This window comes from Amblyomma maculatum, chromosome 9, assembly GCF_055883805.1.
Source record: "Amblyomma maculatum isolate TAMU_Amacu chromosome 9, ASM5588380v1, whole genome shotgun sequence".
Classification (NCBI taxonomy): domain Eukaryota; kingdom Metazoa; phylum Arthropoda; class Arachnida; order Ixodida; family Ixodidae; genus Amblyomma; species Amblyomma maculatum.
In genome coordinates this window covers 114,204,201-114,220,245 of record NC_139352.1, presented here as the reverse complement: position 1 = coordinate 114,220,245, position 16,045 = coordinate 114,204,201, and the positions used below count along the sequence as shown (strand labels likewise).

The following is a 16,045-nucleotide window of genomic DNA, read 5'->3' as shown; positions in this document are numbered from 1 at the left end:
AAATCGCGAGCGTTTTTGCTTGCATGTGGATGGCGTGCGTCACTCCGTTTCGTTTCGGTCATCTCATCCACAGCTCATTTCTTGGCAGCGTGCCAAGATGCTTCGCAGCGATAACATTGCAGCGTGTTTATCTTTTGATAGCTCCTGCGGTGGCGGGGAGCGAACTTGGCAGAGTGCCCTTGATGGCTTGACGGCTTGACTGCACAAGCCTGGTTCGATTTATCACGCCGCACTTGGGGCGGGCGTAGTCCACTTCCGCAAAATCATAGGAAAGCGTGATAGCTAAATGCTGTTTGAAGCGAAAAATGCTAAAAACCAGTGTCATGATTGCAGCTGACCGCTTGCTTTCGTTGATTCATACATGCAAGGATAAACGACTCCTCCCGAGAAAAAAAAAAAAAAAGGCCGTTTCGTAACGTTTGCAGCTGCCATATCTCACGCTACGCCGCCCGCCCGTACAGCACAGCGATAAAAATGGACGACTCTCGCAAAAAAAAAGAGAGAGAGAGAGAGATCTGCCACTTTTTAACGTCTGCAGGTGCCATAGCCACGTCAGTCGCCGCGCGCAGAGGGTTCCCAACCCACGCTGGAGAAAGCGTCTGACGTTCTGTCTGAAAACGGGCTGAGCTGGCTTGGCGCATGCGTAGCGCATGCTACTGTGAACGAAGGCCAGGAGAGATGAAGGAGAGAGATAGCTCGGCAAAAGAATGTTTCGCTCTATCGCACATGTTGGCATGTTGTCACATGTTGGCACGCTGGAAACGATAACCGCAGATGCGCGCGCCTTTGGGGAATGGGCGCGACGCTGCCCTAGACCAGCCGTCGCCGAACTGCTCCTTCTCATTCCTTCCACGCGTGGCTTGAAAACGTCATGCGGCAAACGGCCGAGGGTGATGCGATCGTCTTTGGGGCAGGCACACTTTCCAGTGCGTGGTGCGTAGTTCGATCTATTGTAGCATGCGTTGACGACAAAGAAGCGCAGAAGTGTGAGAGGAAGAAGTGTGCTAACCTCGAGCCTGAACTCTGACGCTGTTTGTAGAACCTTTGCCACGCCTTGGACCTCGGACGCAACTGTAAAGGTCGCTGTTTACGCGACATCTGGTGGAGCTGCGGGGTACGATTTTCATGAGCCGGACGCCCCCTACAAGCCCAGGACGCACCCCTAAGGTGGAGACCCCAGTACACCAGAGCAGCCGCCGACTGCAAGGTCTGCCTCCCGAGTGTGGTCCTCTCCCTGACCACAGACCAACAAGGAGCGTTTCTCTCAGCGCGATGAATCCCCCGGTATTGACAACTCCTGTCCTGCTCAACCACCAGCGGGATCCACCACATTTCCACGGTCTGCCACATGAGGATGCTGAAGACTGGCTGGAGCAGTTCGACCGGGTGGCTGCCTTCAACGCCTGGAACGCTGACTCGAAGCTTCGCCATGTCTACTTCGCACTGGAGGATTCTGCGAGGACATGGTTCGAAAATCAAGAAGCCGGACTCCGAACGTGGGATACATTCAAGGCAGAATTCTTGCGTATGTTTACCAACACGCTTCGCAAGGAAAAAGCGCAATTGCTTTTAAATAGCCGTATACAACATCCGAATGAAACTGTTACGGCCTACGCCGAAGAGATGAAGCGACTCTTTCGACGCGCGGACCCAACCATGTCGGAAGAGAAAAAAGTGCGCTTTTTGATGCAAGGTGTTAAAGAGCAGTTATTTGCAGGCCTGGTGCGAAGTCCACCAACAACTGTCGCCGAATTCATAAGTGAGGCGTCTACCATCGAGAAGGCACTTGAGATGCGCGCCCGGCAATACCAGCGCACTACAGTGTCTATGAACGCCGCGAGTGCAGGTGAAGCCGTACAGTTTTCGTCAGAATCGCTGCATGATACGATCCGGGCGATAGTCCGGGAAGAGGTGGCCAAATACCTGCGGATTCCTCCACAGCCACAGGTTGCCACAGTTTTTGATATCATCCGTGAGGAAGTACAACAGGCGCTGGGCGTTCCCGCACCCGTCACCGTGCACGCACCCGCCACCGGGCCCGCACCCGTCGCCGCGCCTGAACCCGTCGTAGCTACACCGCTGCCCCAGACCCTGAGCTACGCCGCGGTCACCAGCCGCTACCTGCCGCCTTCAACAGCATCCTATGAGCCTCGCGCACCGGTCGCCCATGTGTCTTCACGGCCGAGCGTACGCCGCCGAAGGACCGATATCTGGCGAACGCCCGATCACCAACCGTTGTGCTACCATTGCGGCGAAGCTGGACACCTGTGTCGCCGCTGCCCCTACAGGGAACTCGGCCTCCGTGGGTTTTCTTTTGATGCCCGTCGTCCGTTGCCTGGTCAGCAGCCACGCGAAATCGCAGAATACATTTCGCGTTCCAACACAGGCCCAAGCCGCCTCCGATCGCCGTCGCCTCGCCGTTACAGCTCTCCTGGACGCCAGGAGCAACTCCAAAGTCCCCATAGGGGAGACTAGATGCAGCAGCCTCTGGAGGTGCGGCTGCTACAGTGCGAAAATTTCAAGATCCTCCACAGACCCACGACAGTTCTTCACTGCAAACTACAGTTCGTTACATACGGCCACCAGCAGAATCGACGCCGCTACGAAATTCCGCTGATCCTCAACGTAACCACGACGCCGACAGTCGCCCCACCACTCCTTCAGAGCATCGAAGTCGAGACCGAACCCCACGAAGCTGTCGCCGCCCGACACAACAAACTGCCGACCTGCAGATCTCCGTTGATGGCGTAGACGTCACTGCTCTAGTCGACACTGGCGCTGATTATTCAATTCTAAGTGCACACTTCGCCAAAGCTCTCAGAAAGGTCACAACATCATGGGGTGGCCCGCAAATACGCACAGCTGGCGGACATTTAATTATGCCCACGGGAGTGTGCACGTCGAGGATCACTGTACAAGGGCAAACTTTTCTGGCGACGTTCATCGTATTGGCTCAGTGTTCCCGTGTCCTCGGTATGGACTTTTTAACCGAAAATGGCGCCATTATCGATCTGCAGAATAAGTCCGTGAGATTTTCAGTTGAGAATGCTATCAAATCCAACAGCCTGCTCCCCGCTGCACTCCACATTATTGATGACCATGTTAGTGTGCCCCCACGTTCAAGCATTATGGTCTCCGTGGGTTCCCTCCCAATCCAAGATACAGAAGGCGTCGTCGAGACAAAACAGAAACTGCTTATTGAAAGAGGCATCGCCGTTGCCAGGGCAGTTGTTTTTGTTGAAAATGGCAAAGTTGATGTTCTTCTCACGAACTTCAGCAATGAACATCAACATCTGAACAGAGGGACAACTGTCGCATATCTCGACGCCATAACTGACACTAGTTATGAATGCAATTTCACCAGCGCTTCAGCAACAGAACCCTCCGACAACACTGAACCTCTGTACGATATAAACCCGGCCTTACCTCGAAAGTATCGAGAGAAACTACGGCGCCTCCTCCGTCGCTACTCTAATGCATTTGCCAAATCATCACGCGTCGGTCGAACCCACCTTGCAAAGCACCGCGTCATTACAGACGAAACTGTTCGACCACTCCGCCAGTCGCCTTATCGAGTTTCCCCTAAAGAACGTACTGCCATCCGAGACCAAGTGAAGGAAATGCTCGATAACGATGTCATTCACCCTTCCCGCAGCCCCTGGGCTGCACCTGTGGTACTTGTGAAGAAAAAAGATGGCACACTTCGTTTCTGCGTAGACTATCGCCGACTGAACAACGTTACGAAAAAAGATGTTTACCCTTTGCCCAGAATAGATGACGCCTTAGATCGTCTGTGCAACACAAGATACTTCTCCTCCATGGATCTCAAGTCTGGATACTGGCAGATAGAGGTCGATGAAAGGGACCGCGAAAAGACTGCTTTCATTACACCTGACGGGCTATACGAATTCCAAGTCATGCCCTTCGGCCTTTGCTCCGCGCCCGCAACCTTTCAGAGACTCATGGACAGCGTTCTTGGAGATCTGAAGTGGACGACATGTCTTGTATACTTGGACGATGTAATTGTGTTTGCCCCGAATTTCGAGGAGCACCTCCGTCGCCTAGACGCAGTACTAGACGCCATCCAAACGTCGGGCCTCACTCTGAAAGCCGAAAAATGCCATTTTGCTTATGAAGAGCTGAAGTTTTTGGGCCATGTCGTGAACCAAGCGGGAGTTCTGCCGGATCCTGAAAAAACAGTTGCCATCGCCAATTTTCCGACGCCGCGGGACCAGAAAGAGGTGCGACGCTTTCTTGGACTATGTGCATATTATCGACGTTTCGTGAAAAACTTTTCTAAAATAGCCGCCCCCCTTACACTTCTTACTAAGGCTGATATGCCGTTCACATGGGGCGACCAGCAAATGGACGCATTTCAGGAGCTTCAACGTCGCCTGCAGTCACCTCCAGTTCTAGCACATTTCGATGAAACCGCAGACACCGAACTCCACACGGATGCAAGCAATGTCGGTTTGGGCGCTGTCCTAGTACAGATACGGAACAGTGAACAACGTGTGATCGCCTACGCTAGTCGGGCTTTGTCTAGGGCTGAGACAAACTACTCTGCCACTGAAAAGGAATGCCTGGCCATCGTGTGGTCTATTTCGAAGCTTCGACCATACCTGTACAGCAGACCCTTCAAAGTGGTGACCGACCATCACGCGCTTTGTTGGCTGACAAGCCTTAAAGATCCTTCTGCACGTCTCGCCAGGTGGAGCCTACAACTTCAAGAATACGACATCACTGTAACCTACAAGTCAGGTCGTAAGCATTTAGACGCTGACTGCCTGTCTCGTGCTCCTGTACAACCAGCTTCGGACGCCTCAGGTGACGACGACGCATTTCTGAGTGCAATTAGTTCAGACAATTTTGCCGATGCCCAACGGAATGATCCCGAACTTCGCCAGGTAATCGACTTTCTTCAGGGTGCCGGCAGCATGGTCCCTAGCCCTTTCCGTCGTACTTTGTCTTCTCTGTGTCTCCGTGATGGCGTTCTCGTCAAGAAGAATTTTACAGCCAACAGTCGCCAATACCTCCTCGTTGTACCAGCAAGCTTAAGGGATGAGATTTTTCAAGCCTGCCACGACGAACCCACATCCGGCCACCTGGGAGTCACTCGGACGATATCCAGAATTAAAGAACGGTATTACTGGCCTCGTTTGCCAAGCGATGTAACGCATTATGTTCGAAGTTGCCGTGACTGCCAACGTCGAAAGGTTCCGCCTCTGAGGCCAGCCGGTCTTTTAAAGCCCATTACGCCACCGTCCAGACCATTCCAGCTAATAGGGATGGACTTGCTCGGACCGTTCCCTACTTCCACCTGTGGGAACAGGTGTATTATAGTAGCTACTGACTACCTGACTCGCTACGCAGAAACCGCTGCTCTTCCTTGTGCTACCGCTTTTGAAGTTGCGAAATTTTTCGTTCTTCAAATTGTCCTGAGACATGGCGCACCAGAAGTACTCATTACTGACAGAGGAGCTGCATTTTCTGCAGAGCTCATCCAGCATATCCTTGTTCTTAGTCGCACCAATCATCGTCGCACGACTGCATACCACCCGCAAACAAACGGCCTGACAGAACGTTTGAACAAGACCATTGCCGATATGTTGTCAATGTATGTGGACGTCCATCACAAGACATGGGACGAAGTATTGCCGTATGTAACATTTGCATACAATACCGCCGTTCAGGAAACTACCAGCATGACTCCATTCAGCCTAGTTTACGGCCGACAAGTGACGACCACGCTCGACGCCATGCTGCCCCACATAGACGAAGGTCCAAATGATGATGTCGCCTCTTTTCTACAGCGTGCCGAAGAGGCCCGTCAACTTGCACGGGTGCGTATACAGCAGCAGCAAGGCCGAGATGCACAACGCTACAACCTGCGGCGGCGGACTGCAGACTATCTGCCAGGTGACCTTGTCTGGGTTTGGTACCCCATTCGACGACGCGGACTTAGCGAAAAACTCTTGCGCCGTTATTTCGGCCCCTACCGCGTCCTTCGACGCGTCAGTGAACTGGACTATGAAGTCGTTCCGCACGAGGAACCAGAGCCCCGGCGTCCCAAGCGTTCTGAAGTGGTCCACGTGGTCCGCTTGAAGCCTTTTCATGCCAGATAGCGGCCCCTTTTACTCTGTCCCTCTTTCAATATAGCATCGGGACGATGCTTTTCGCACGGGGGGGCTAATGTAGCATGCGTTGACGACAAAGAAGCGCAGAAGTGTGAGAGGAAGAAGTGTGCTAACCTCGAGCCTGAACTCTGACGCTGTTTGTAGAACCTTTTCCACGCCTTGGACCTCGGACGCAACTGTAAAGGTCGCTGTTTACGCGACAATATCGAACGACCAGTGAAATTGAGTTCGATATATGACGCGGCTTTCCTATACTTTTACATGGGATTTTCAAAGGGATATTCCATGAGTTCGATATAACCAAAATTCGATATATCCGGGTTCGATATATTTGGGTTCGACTGTAGTTATAATATCGACTGCATCACTGGAGCTACGATGTCACTGCAGACTTTCAGCAGTATGGTCGGAAGGCAACTCTCTTTCGCTTCACCACCTCCGACAGTGCGTCACATAGTTCCATTAAACACGTTGCTTACACAGCATTTCTTGAAAGGCTGCACGTGAACGGCTGATCTTCACACCAATACCTGCAAGCTCATTTATGAAACGACAAACTGCGCGCTAAACGAGTGGTAATATTGCCGTTTGCTTCTGTGAAAGCCAACTTTTTCTGGATAGCTGCTGTAAATTGCGTCCACGTGCTGCTATTCATTGCTAATGAGAAATTATGGGTTAAATGAAAGAGCGCACGTGAAGGCAAATATGCCAGAGACTGAAAAAAAAAAAAAAAGGAAATGCAACTGCTGGATGTTGATGCGGCTTTGGTACAGTTGTTTAGAATTTAGAGAAGTGTGCCGTCTTTAGCGCTTGGCAATGGGAGCGAGGTGGCCGCCGGAGCAATGAAAAGTGTAGATGACACTGTTAGTCGCAGGAGCGCGTCAGAACTGCGCGCGCCACGGACAAAACGTTCAGGGTGTCTGTCTCTGTGGCTCGTCTCCTGTGTCCGTTGTATCGCGTTGCTTCTCTGTCATACCATGGTGCATTGTTGAGTGAAGAGAGATGATTGGTCAAGCAGGAAAACACGTGTCTGCAAAGAGCGCAGTCACAGTTCCAGTCCGTCTCGTTTGGCTTTCAACCACTCCCCGCCCCCTCTTATTGAAGGCTCTCTGTTCTGTTCTTTCTTTTCTTGCTCAGTGCGCGTTCTTCCACGCAACAGCACTACAGAAGACCTTCGGGTAACTTTGCAGTCAACAGTCGACCTCATCGACTACTTATCTGCAAAATACGGCTTTGCATATATCCTCACACTGAGGCAAAGCCAAGACAAATTGGAAGACCTTTTCGGCATTGTGAGGCACTTTAATGGCTGCAACAATCATCCTACACTGGCTCAATTTTTAGTGACAATTAATGCTCTGGCATTTTAAAACATAGCAAAGCCCCCAAAGACAGGATATTGTAATGCTAAAATTCTTAATTTCTTACTTGGAACCCACCTAGCTTCTTTCAAGTCCGGTTGATGAGCTTGATTGCTTGGTTGACAAGTGAAGGCTGGAGGACGTCGAAGCTACTTTGAATGTCCTTCCTCCAGATGCTTATAAGTGCGTCACTATAGCACAGTTCAATCCGTCTCATAGCTGATATTGCAGGATATGTGGCTCGAACGTTCATGCGCAAGTACTAGTACATGTAGTACTTGTTCTGCGTATCTCATTTCAAGCAAATCGTGCGTGGCACAAAAAGAAGAAAATTAATTCATCCCAAACGTCGACCACATAGGTCTTCTTTATTCATCTGCGGAGCTTGCAAAGCTCATGAACACGCTGGGAGAGTCTTTCAAAAAAATTTTCTTTCTATTCTTTTTTTTTTTTTAAGCTCAAGGAAAATTGATGCAAATAGCATGTGTGAATTTGCGATGTTTTTACTAAGCGCAGAGGTTCCCAAGCTTGGGACGTCCTACCCATGACAGAGAAATAGGGAAGTTCTACATCCTCATGCGATTCCGTTTTTTTATGTGAAGTCACTAAACCAAGAGCAGAGCTCTAAAGCAGGCCAGATAAAGCACTTAAGCTGAAGAGGTGTTAATAATCACGTTTGAGGAGTCTATTTAATGAATCTGCCTGTGTCTTGTGTGTTTTCAAATGAAGCTGCTTAAATTCGTTCATGCTCTAGTAGTTCATGACATTTTCATTTAGTTCTGTAGTGCTTTATATGAACTATTTATTTATATTCACTTAAGTCGTGAATTGTTTTTTCTGCTGGTTTTTGAGGTCGTCTGCTGTGCGTTTTCGTGCATTTGTATGAACTCTCGCTGACCTATTTCGTTTTGTATGCAACTGCCTGTTCATATGTATCCACCCACATTCAAATAAAGTATTCAACAGCCCCTGGCATACTTTGTTTCCAAGCAATTTTCGCATACCTCTATTTACATGTGGTGCAAACAAAGTGCGCTAGCTCAGCCTAAACCTTCCTTCATTGCGTTTTCAGTCTGCGCGAGTGTCGACAGAGAACTTCAGTCTAGCCCGCATAAACTGGTGTGTCCGAAAATAAATATCTGTGTCATCATAAAAATGTGTTAGACATACGTCATTAGACCTCCCATTAACGTTCGAGGATAAAAGTACCTAATACGTTGCAGGAAATTTCTTCCTGTTGTATGTCAGTTGATCGGCAATCTATATCTTATGTTGGCTGTACGTATCTTGCTGCTTATACATATTTGCACCGACGATGACCGCTTTTATAGGGATCTAGTTCCTTTATTCATGCACAGAATTGGTTTGATACAGTCAAGCGTGTGGGAGCTAAAGCGACCTAATTTATAGCTGCGCACCTTCGGCGTCCAAAGAACTAGTAGTGACAGAGGTGGTTCACCCAGCTGTCTACTCAGCGCTCCTTTGACACACAACACCCTCTCATGCCACCCGGAGCGGTCATCACTGAAACGACCAGCTTGCCGGCGGCAGATGGCAGATGGCACACTTCTCAATTCTAGAACACTATATAGCTTTGGCCAACGTTTATACAGTCGAACCTGGATATATCGAACTCGAAGGGGATTGCGAAATATTTTGATATATCGATAATTTGACTACAGAAATCGGTTTGTGACGGTACTTACGATGCGAAAGCGTATTTGTCGCGTAATCAAACCACTCGCATAATGAACCCACTCTCCACTTTTGCACCCGAGAATTTGAAAAAAAAAAAGCGTTAAGGCCAGCTCGCTCACTTGCAAGCGATTGAGCAATCTCAGCAACAAGCGGCAGCGACAGAGCGAAAAATTTCCAACTTGCTGGAACTGCGTCCCTCTCGCCACTCGAGCCACCGTGGCAGCAGAAATCGCGAGCGTTTTCACTTGCAAGTCGATGTCGCGCGCCACTCGGTTTCGGTCATCTCATCCACAGCTCATTTCTTGGCAGCGTGCCAAGATGCTGCGCAGTGATAATGTCGCAGGGCGTTTATCTTTTGATAGCTCCTGCGGTGGCGGGGAGCGAACTTGGCAGAGTGCCCGTGATGGTTTTATTGCACAAGCCTGGTTCGATTTATCACGCCGCGCTTGGGGCGGGTGTCATGATCGCAGCTGATCACATGCTTTCGCTGATTCATACTGCAAGGATAAACGACTCCCCCCCCCCAAAAAAAAAAGAAACTGCCTCTTCTTAACGTCCGCACCCGCCATATCTTACGCTATGCCGCGCCTACAACGCGTCGATAAAAGTGAACGACTCTTGCAAAAAAAAAAAAAGAGAGCCAGAGAGAGATCTGCCGCTTCTTAACGTCCGCAGGCGCCATACCCACATCAGCCACCGCGAGCAGAGGGTTGGGTTCTCAAACACGTTGGAGAAAGCGTCCGACGTTCTGTCTGAAAACGGGCTTGAGCTGGCTTGGCGCATGCGTAGCGCGTGCTACTGCGAACGAAGGCCGGGAGAGAGGAAGGAGAGAGATAGCTCGGCAAAAGAATGGGCACATCCATGCACATAGCTTGCAAACATGTGCTGGCGCACGGGAAACGATAACTGCAGATGCGCGCGCCTTTAGGGAATGGGCGCAGCACTGTCCAGACCAGCCGTCGCCAAACTGTCTCCTCTCATTCCTTCCGCGCATGGCTTGAAACATCACACGGCAAATGGCCGAGGGTTATGCGATCGTCTTTGGGGAAGGCACACTTTCCAGTACGTGGTGTGGAGTTCGATATACCGAACAACCGGTGAAATTGAGTTCGATACATGACGCGGCTTTTCTATACTTGTACATGGGATTTTCAATGGGATATTCCGCGAGTTCGATGTAACCAAAATTCGATATATCCGGGTTCGATATATCCGGATTCGACTGTAGACCCTTTTCAGTTCCGCATATCCTCAACGTGCCCGCAGGAAACAAGCGGCCCGCCGCTGCTCCCGTCACCGCGGCGGTAGTGTCGACCTTTGCGCCAAGCAAGAGCGTCGTCTGCTACAGAAGCGCCGCGCTCCACTCTGCTTCCCGAACTGCTCTGAAGCGTTGCTCGTGCTCTGTGACTTCATTATCTGCGCTTTATAGGTTTATAAACTTGAGTGCCGTGACAGTAAGGACATTTAATGCTTACAAGAAAATGGGTGTCTGCGATAGTTATCGCTTTGGGCAGAACAGTCACCTTTTTGTGTGTGCATTTCGCCATTTGGTTTTAATGCCTGCGTACATATACATGTACGTATAAGTGCAAACAATGACAGGTAACACCGCGTGCTACAACACTCAACGGTGTTTCAGTCTTGCCAGTCGCGTTAGGTGTTATGCGATAGGTTATGCAAGTACTCCAGTCGAAAATTTGTCGGCGTAGTAATTATAGTCCTCACCGCGCTTCGGAAATAATGGGGGCCTGAGTAAAAGAAATCGTATCGTGGTAATTAGTAGTTCTAGTTATTGATGACCGATTGGTTTGTGGTAGACAATAGTGAGTTATCGAAATCACTGAAGCTAATTGAGCGGGGAATTAAAGGAATTGAAAAAAATATGAAAAAGGGGGTTCAATGATGTCAGGATGCTCAGAATGGAAGCCAATGCTCTATGATGCTAAAAAGTAAATTTCAGAGTGTCAAATTGATCAATTAAATAATTGAAATAGTTGAAAAAATGAAACCTGCATTAAGATGTGTACTGCACAGAATGAAAAGACAATGTTAGCAGGTGCTAAGTATCGGTGAGTAAAAATTGTCAAAATAAAAAAAAAAAAATGAAAAGTGCCAAGCATTGTCTGTATGTGCGAAACGCTATATCGTCTTAACGGCGGAGCATCAGTGTCACCCTTATTTTTAGATTTTCCGACGTGATCTAGGTAGGTTGCCTTGGAAGTGAGTGCGTGCTCGCTATGCTCACTCCTTTTTCATCGTGTTCCATACAAATTAATGTTTTCATAATCATTATGGTTTTGAGCAATAGTAGGCACGCCACCCAAAAAAATCTTTGGTGAGGCGTACGTGTGAAGCCTCTGACAGTTGATGCCATCTAAACCCGAGGCTTGAGGCGACTTATTAAGAATCGACAGCCTCCTGTTATTGGGATATATTCTAACCTGACAGGTCTTGTATACTTTCATAAGAGCTTTTGGCACTTTCTTCGCCCATTTCCTGAGTTGGTTAATTTGTTTCTGTTTTTTCTGCGGGCTAAAACGGCACGAATCAGCCAGCCTCTTCAAATTACGGCCGCGAAGCGCACTTTTTTTATGGTTTAATGTAGTGCACTTTATGTTTTCTGAATCGTCCTTTTCAAAAGCTTTAGACCCCTTTTATCGTTAAAAAGAAATCCGTCCTGTTTGTAGCAGACAGTCCCTCCGCTGTTAAAGGTCCAACGAGCCTTGCATAGTTTCCAAAACGTGCACAATCGCATCTACATCTCTTAGCGAAGTGGTTGTCAGATCTATATGGACAACGTCGACACCAGTTGTCTGCAGCTAGATATTCCGCAACTAATGCTCATCTTCGCGGACTGCGCCACTAGCTCTTACTAATATTCCTGCATGAAAAAAAAAAATCAGCCTATGATCAATGCACATTTTCATCCAGAGCTGCCGATCTCTATGTAACCATAAAGCGGAAATTTTTTCCCAATCAGTTGATTAAATTTCACTCGTCTGATTTGCTCAGTATCTTTCGCACATCGCTTTGTGTTGTGTCACTGAATGCAAATTTGGTGGTATTTATTTTTAGATTTTTGCCGTTTGCCGTTCCTGAGGTAGACAGATGTATGATAGGTCATATTGTCACCAGCACGGGCTGGAACATTGTGGAAAGACACCCGAGTGGCCGGAACCTTCGAGACAGATCTCGGTGCATCTTGCGCTACAACAAAACTGATAAAGGTATGACTCGCGACATCGAGCATTAACAAACAAAGATTACGGAACTGATACGCGGTCCAGAATCAGAGGGATAAGCCTGTATGCCGGCGGCTGTTAAAAATACAACAAATACAGTTTTGAGGATTTCGCGGCAATATGCTAGGAAATGTATGACGCCAGAGGGACCGTGCCGGTAGCTAAATTTCGACCACTTCTTCGGTGACTGCATGTTTGTAGAATTTAGCAATATAACCTCTTCCCAGAAATGTGTGTTGCACACGCTTCATGTTGTTCGCAACAATTTGGCTCTCCGGGGTATCGTTGTCTCCCAGTTGTATGACAAACGGCCATTTGGCGGCAGAGAGAAGTGTCTCTTCTCCCAGTTACGCCGGTGCATGCTGAAATATTATGGCTCAAAACGCATTATAATATGTTTCTTCAGTCCTGACACATTCTGAAAAAGATAGCTGATAGTCACCACCTACCCTCTGAATGATTACTTTCAAAATTTTTCGCTCGATAAACGTCCAGCAGCGCGTGGTACTTGTAAATCGATTAATAATTCATGGCCAATGCCGGCGCCCACATTGAACTGCAGGGTAACATGTACAGTACAGCTGATCATTCGCAGACACTAATACAGAAAAACCAAGATATTTCTATGAAAAAAAAAATCACTAAATTATTGCACGCATGCTGCCGCAGCATCGGCCGTGCTGCCGTATCGGCGCGTAGTCGGTGTGGAGCAAACTTCGACCGCAGCGCCATCTCAGTGCTTAGGCACAAAGCGCGGCCGCTTTTGGAGGCGCAGTTTCACAACTAAAGAGGATCTGTAAACGATGGCTTTGGCTGTCTGTTCACGAGCAAATATGCCACATGTTGCCAGACTGAGCCTCACATTTTGCTAAAGACCGCTGTATGAGACGAATGGCGACTTTTTTTTGCTTCAAGAAAAAATCTCAACTTATATTCAGGCGTGATGTTTTTATTTCTGTTGGTGAGAAATTGGCATCCTCTTTTTGTCTATTTAATCAGTAGCCACTTTTCTTTTGTTGTTTTTAGCAACCAAAATTTCCTGCTGAGGGATAACCTGTGACACCCCTTCATCCCACTCCCCCCCCCCCCCCCCCCACACACTTCCCCTTTTTATCTTTGGTGGTCCACAAGGTATATTTGTGTTGCCAAAAGCCACATGCAATTGTGCCTTCTGTCTTGGCATATTTGTTAGCAACAGCAGTTGATGTACATTTAATTACACTCAACGGGTTGTGTCTAAAGCAATGATCTCAATGTGGAATGATCTCTCTGGAAAGAAAAATTAACAGTGTGTTAAGTGATAGGCCATGAGACAAAACCATAAATGGGAGTTTTCTTTTTATAAGAACTGCGTTGGGCAAAAACCAAATAAATGAGATAAAGAGCAAGCGAAAGCAATAAGTGAGCACTATGCACACATGTTTACCTAGGTTAGGGAAGTAAAATCAAGCCTTGAATGGTGCCTTGTTCCATTTTGTCCAGTTGCTTTCATGTCAAAGTGCTTATAATAATATTGGTTATAACAGCAAATAATGCCGGTTAGAATGATATATCAGATATAACAACGGACTGCGTAGCACCATCAGCTTTTTTCATGTTTTCTGTAGTGAAATAAACCACTTATAAGAATGCTGTCACAAACTCATTATTGGTTTTAATTAAACCTGGTCACTTAGAACCTACATTAAGGGACAAAAACATGAAATTGTTGCAACCACACCAGCCAAACAATGCTCACAATGCAGAAGCGTGCGTATGGCAATCTGCCAGTGCTGACTGACGCATTGACCTGATGCTGTGAAAGTGAAAACCACACATGACTACTCATGCACACATCTTGTGCACCAGGAATGCTTACATTCGCGGGAGCACAGGAGAAGAGAAAAGGCTGAGATTTTTCGTTATCTCCTTTGGGGGAGCAGTTCATTATTATTATTATTTTGGACAGTGTGCCTCTCATAGGAAGCACGGAGAGTGCCAACACATTGTACTCCGTCAGTCACGAAGGTGCATGCGCCTTACTGGCACGGTGTTCTTTTTTTTTTTTTTTTTCTCAGACATCACTCTTCTCTCAGCTTGCAAGCTCATCAGATTTCCCATATATACAGTTGAATCCGGATATATCGAACTCGAAGGGGATCGCAGAATAGTTCGATATATCGATAACTCGGTATACAGAAATCGACTTGAGACACCACTTGCAATTGTGGAAAATGATACCGTATTTGTCTCGTAATCAACCCACTCGCATAAGGAACCAAATCCCTATTTTTGCCCCTGAGAATTTGAAAAAAAAAAAAGCCGTTCGGTTGCGCGGCTCTTTAATTCGACCATCGCATCCACAGCTCATTTATTGGCAGCGCGCCAAGATGCTGCGCAGCGATAACGTCACAGCGTGTTTGTCTTTTGACTTTACTTTTGATGTTAGTTCCTGCGGTGGCAGGGAGCGAAATTGGCAGAGTGCCCGTGATGGCTTGATTGCGCAAGCCTGGTTTGATTTATCGCGCCGCGCTTGTGGCAGATGTAGTCCGCTGGCAAAAAATCATTGGAAAGCGTGATAGCTGCAAATTCCGCTTTAAGCGAACAATGCTAAAAGCCGGTGTCATGATCGCAACTGACCGTGTGCTTTCGTTGATTCATAGATGCAAGAATAACCGACTCTCGCAAAAAAAAAAAAAAAAAAAAAAAAAAAAGATAGTCTGCTGCTGCTTAACGTCCACAGCCGCCATAGCATACGCAACATCGCATAGTCAGCACAGCGACAAGGATGAACGACTCGCAAAAAAAAAAAAAAAATATTGTTGCTTCTTGGCGTCAGCAGCTGCCGTAGCAGAACACACTCGCATCGCACGTCAGCCGCTGTGCGCACAGCGTTCACAACACACACTAGAGAAGCGTCTGCCACGGGCTAAGCTGGCTTGTCCGCGCATGCATAATGCGTGCTGTTGCAAACGAAGACCGGGAAAGAGAGAGGAAGGGAAAAAATAAAGCTGGGCAGAAGAATGGGCACATCCTTGCACTTTGCTCTATCGTGTTTTTCCCCTCTCCCGAACAACAGGGCTGCATTGGTTCCTTCTCGTTCCTTCGCGCACATGGCTTGCAAACGTCACGTGCTGGCTCGCGACAAACGGAGGAAAAAAAAAAAGCTTTTTTTTTTAACCTCCATGGCGGCAAATGATCACCGTAAATTCGCGCGCCCTTGGGGAAAGGGCGCTGCGCTGTCCTAGACCAGCCATCGCCGAACTGTGCCCTCTCATTCCTTCCGTGCGTGGCTTGAAAACATCCCGCGGCAAACGGCCGAGGGTATTGCGATGCTCTTTGGGGAAAGTGCACTGTCCAATGCATGGTGTGGAGTTCGATATATCGAACGACCGGTGAAATTGAGTTCAATATACGATGCAGCTTTCCTATACTTTTACATGGAATTTTTAAGGGGATATTCTGGGAGTTCGATATAACCAAAATTTGAATTATCCGGGTTCGATATATCCGGGCTCGACTGTAATTGCTTCTGGAAAGCGGGCATCGTTTGGAATACTAATGACGTGAAGTTTCGTGAAGCTCCTATCAACGCATGATTATGGTGGTTTGTCGAGACTTGAATAAG

General features: G+C 48.0%; 1 protein-coding gene across 3 annotated transcripts in view; it reads left to right on the top strand.

The window, feature by feature from the left end:
* Naus (cortactin binding protein N-terminal like nausicaa) overlaps positions 1–16,045 on the top strand; it is a 57,378-nt gene that overhangs the window by 25,021 nt on the left and 16,312 nt on the right. The gene's annotated exons all lie outside the window — the stretch shown is intronic.